Source organism: Sander vitreus, chromosome 19 (assembly GCF_031162955.1).
Source record: "Sander vitreus isolate 19-12246 chromosome 19, sanVit1, whole genome shotgun sequence".
NCBI lineage: Eukaryota > Metazoa > Chordata > Actinopteri > Perciformes > Percidae > Sander > Sander vitreus.
Window position 1 is genome coordinate 1,734,665 of NC_135873.1, and position 4,786 is coordinate 1,739,450.

Sequence of the window (4,786 nt, forward strand, 5' to 3'; positions counted from 1 at the left end):
CCAATCTTCTGAACATAGTCCTACTGAGAAATACAGAGAGAGTTGTGTGGAGCTGATAGTCTTAATTAGCTTTGTAGCAACTCATTTGGCGGAACGGACGTTCATTAATATCAAAAAGTTACGCACTAAAGCTTTAACGTTTTAAAGAAAGACTTCGCTGTTAAGTAGCCATGGTATAAGCAGCATAATCTTACACTTTAACTTTAATTTCAACTATTGCCATGGAGCTGTAAAACATCCAGATACTGCAGTGTTTGAACTCAGCACAGAGGAAGTGGTACACCTACTAATACATGCATGTGACATAAAGAAACAGTCTGCACTGGTGAAGAAGAAGAAATGCAGTTTTATTGATAATACCGACATAATGCAGTGCACACGGTATTGCTGTTTGTGGATATGGAGTAAAATATTCATGATATTTTTTTGGAATACATTCAGTCTGTTTCTCCCAGAATACAACACAATATCACCGATGCTGTCAGTCATGTTTTACAATAACAACATAAAGAGGATCTGAGATTCACGGTGCTGTTCAGGAAAATTTGAAACCAGTTTTTGTTTCCCAGTCCCTACATGTTATTGTTTAGTGCCTTTAAAACTGAAGTGTAGTGCAGTGTACATCCAGTAAAGTATTGTTTTATCAACAGGAATAACAGAAAGATGGGGATGTGTCTTTGTTTCTGCTTCCATAATTCAGTGCAACTTTAAGGGTTCAAATAAACAACTCTAAGATTAGCGAAAAATGCATTTTTGCACATATAAAACAGCATTTGGAGATTTTTAAGTCAGATGGACTATACATTAGAAGAAGTAGTTCATTGTTTTGTGAAATCTGTCCGAGACTGTAACGAAATCCATCACCCAGCACATCTAAAGCTCAATAATTAACACAATACATCTCATTTGTTTAACTCCATACGCAAAAACAGCAACTTATGTGGCGGACTATTTCTTGGCCGCGTGCAGTGACTTCCTGGAGTCTCCTCTGGTTAGTTAGTGAGTTTTTGTATCAACAGAGCCATGCTAGCTGTTTCTACCTGTTTCCAGTCTTTATGCTAAGCTAACTAAGCTTAATATTGAGTGTAAAGACACGAAAGTGGTGCCTCTTATCTAACTTTCTGAAAGAAAGCCAACGAGCGTATTTTCCAAAATGACGAGTCATTAAAAGAAAAGGAAAGGAAAGTTTCTTATCGGACATTTTTATTTGCAGACTTTTTAGAACAAGCATGGGCTAAAACGAAGGCTGCTTTGTATCGATGTATGATGATTCTCTGTCTGGAAGTGACATATTCTTTTTTTTCTCTTTTTTTTTGTGTCTGTAGTTTTGTTTAGTGTATGAAATGTTTAGTTCTAGTTGGACAATTTCTGGGTTATTCTATTTATTATTATTATAATTATTCTATTGTGTTGTGGCTGCTGTGATATGTTTTCTTCATTCTTTATTTTGTGCAAAGTAGAGTATGTTGTGTGTGGACATTGGACCGGAAGCTGTGGATGAAGTTACTTTTGTATTGGTGTCATGTAATACTGTGTGGGATGGGCCACTTAGTGGCATGACACGTAAATACAGTCAAATATCATATGGTATCATATTGTGACATCACAGATTGGGGCGTGGCCAGCAGTAAAAAGGTGGCTAAAACATTTCAACCCATCAGAGATCAGTGCAGCAGTTTGATTCAGTGCATTACCTTTGAACAAACAGATCATTTAAATGAAGTAGTTTCAGGTAGATGTTCATTTAGAGAGCAGCCGGTTTTAAAGAGGCAACTGGAAGTCAAAGCTAATTAAAAAAAGAAAACCAGCATTTGAATTGTTTGTGGCACGAGTCAGTGTTACCGTGTGTCAAGGCAGCAAAGCTAAAGGCACGTTGCATTTACTGACAGGAATAACATCAGGAGAAAACAATGCTTTAAATGTTTTAAAGACAACGTAGGGTATAAAGGTATCTTGCAAACCAGTAACACAGTAAACTAATCAAGAGCACTTTCCCTGAAAATGGCAGCAGGATTGTCAACTAAAGTGTTTGTTTTTTTTTCATTTTGAGGCTCGTGGATTTACAGCAAAATGTTTTTTATTTTTTTTTATTTTAAGATAATTTTTTTGCTACTTTTTCCCCTTTATTTCAGAGTGACAGTGGATAGACAGGAAAGGTGGGAGAGAGATGGGGGATGACACGCAGCAAAGGGCAGCAGGTCGGATTCGAACCTGCTGCAAAGGACTCGGCCTACACGGGGTGAGCTAGCGGTCGCCCCCACAGCAAGACGTTTAAAGTGTTTTCAAATATATAATGCTATTTCAAGATACTAACACAAGTAACACTTTAAAATCTGTCCAGGCAAACAACATCAATCTAAATAAAAGGATCTTGTCTGCCTCTTCACAGGTATCTGGTGTATTCAGTCAGCTGGCTTTCAGCGTGTAAATGTTTTAACCAAGCTGAACCAATTCAAACTGTCCCCTGTTTGTATCATCTAGAGTGAAGAAGAAGAAGACACCTATGATTTTAGTTTTGTCTAAAGACGCCTTTTCAGCAGGACAGACGCGGGCGATAACATTTATTCTTCATTCAAACTTCAAGGTAATTGTTTTTAAATTGTAAACACTTGGAAGAAACAGACAGACAGAGAGGTAACCTGAACCAAAGAATGACAACCCTGAAAACAGCTAAATACCTAAAACACTAACACTAACAATACTGACAGTGAAATGAAAGCGGAGGCTGTGGATTTCTTTACACAAGAACTCAGTTTAAAACTGATTTTAGTGTCCTGCAAAATGAATAAAATGCACCTAAACAACTATGTTTTTTTCTTTTTCTCCTGACATTCTTAGAAGCATTCGGTCTTTTCATTACGTGTGTGTGAACGAAGCCATCTGAACTACGTCAACGTTAATGGGTCTCTGACACTACGCCGCCTCCAAGCAAAATGCACAGTGGTTTCTTAGTTCTTAGGAACGGGATCGAAACTCTGAAGGAAACATCTCACACTGCCCGAGTTTACGGGTACACGGAGACAAATGTTAACATCTGATAGAGAGCAAGTCCCTCGTGTTTGGAAAGGCGAGCAGAACTAACTGGATTAAAACTGGAGCAAAAGTCTGGACTGATGTGTTGTTAAGCGATTTTCAAAGGTTAATTAGTGTGATTTATGCTGAGGGTAGCGGAGCTGGAGTTAATCCCTCTCTGACCTGGCAGGACGACCAAAAACCCGGTCCAGTAAATGAGGTGCTTGTCAGTCTGTGCGACTTTTTGTTTACAAGGCCTGGTTGGCTCGTAATTGGCCGGTGTGAACCCAAAACGAATCAAATGGGACAAAGTCAACTTTTCCACTCTGGTGAGGACCAAAAAGCAAACTAACCGAACATGTGATCCCACCCAACCTTTGGACTTTAGAAGAAACCACTGTGAAGATGCAAAAAAAAAAAAAAGAAAGAAGAATAGATAATAAGAGAGTGGAGTTAAATATTTCTATTTGCTTAAGTCAACGGGGGCTATTTAAGGATCCAAAAACCTCAACACACACACACACACACACACACACACACACACACACACACACACACACACACACACACAAATATATATATATAAACTTACAAACACGTACTTCAGGAAATCCCGTAGGATCTGCGTGGATTAGTTCCTCTCCTCTAACCTTAGTGTTCAGACTTTGTGTTCTTCTGTGTGAGTGTGTGTGTGTGTGCGAGTGTGTGTGTGTGTTCTTATCTGCGTACATCATCCATCTAAAAACATAACATAGCTCAAACCTCTAGATTAACAAGAGTAAATCCCCGACTTAACCCGCTAAACCCTGAGCTGTGCTGGAAGATGGAGGGGGGGAATACGGAGAAAGGAAGGAGACGGAAGACGAAGAAGAGGAGGAAGAACACCATGAGATTCAGGAGGATGCAAAGGAGGAAGAAGGCTGAGGGGAGACGCAAAGGGAAAAGAGGAAATAAGTTGTAAGAGAAGAGCGAGGATGAAGAAGAAAAAGAAGAGGGGAAGAAGCAAAGGAGACGAGGACAACGAAAAGGAAGGAGAGAAAACAGGAGGAAAATGAGACTGGGGAAGAGAGGAGGAAGAACAGTCGGAAAAGTTAGTGGAGGTGGAGGAAAAAGGAGGAGAGGGAGGAAGTGATGAGGAAGAAGGAACGTGAAGGGGAGAAGGAAAAAGAGGGGAAGCAAAGGAAAGGAGAAGGATAAAAAAGGAAGGAGGGAGAACAGGAGGAAAAAGGGAAGAAATGAGACTGGGTAGAAGAGGAGGAAGAAGTATGGGCTGAGGAAAAAGGAGGAAATGAAGAGGAAGAAAGAGTGTGAAGGGAGGGAAAAAGGAAGAAGATGATGCTGAGGAGGAAGAGGAAATAAAGGAAGCAAATATATAACATGGAGGTTAAAAATGTACGGTTGAGGTGTTAATTGTTATTGCTTTCATTTTTTTAAACACCATTTTTTTAAACTGCTGAGGAAGCGCGCATAGGACAATAAAGAATAGCTGAAGTAGTACATTTAACAATACGTTTTCAACAATACATCTTGGTTTTCTGATTGCACTCGAAGGCAGCATGCGTTGCAGCGAAGCATACTGTAACGCGTCAAAGAGAGTAAAAGTCCCGTCTGTATTTGAGGTTCTTCTTCATAAAGATTGAATGGAGCGATGAGAGTTGGACAGTTTGAAGGCGTTCAGTCACCGCTGCCTGGAACCAGCAGGCGGTTCAAAAAAAAAAAGAAAAAAAAAAAAGATCAGACAACGACATCACAAGCTTTGATTCTGTTTCCGCCT

The 4,786-nt window shown here is 39.7% G+C and overlaps 1 protein-coding gene across 8 annotated transcripts in view; it reads right to left on the reverse strand.

Annotated features, from left to right (window-relative positions):
- Positions 1 to 326: 326 nt before the first annotated feature.
- The window catches only part of dysf (dysferlin, limb girdle muscular dystrophy 2B (autosomal recessive)), a 115,748-nt gene continuing 111,288 nt past the window's right edge, over positions 327 to 4,786 (reverse strand). For all 8 annotated transcript variants that reach the window (XM_078276215.1, XM_078276211.1, XM_078276217.1 and 5 more), the window contains one exon: positions 327 to 4,786. This exon is cut by the window's right edge and continues 622 nt beyond it. The gene's annotated coding sequence lies outside the window, so the exon portion shown is untranslated.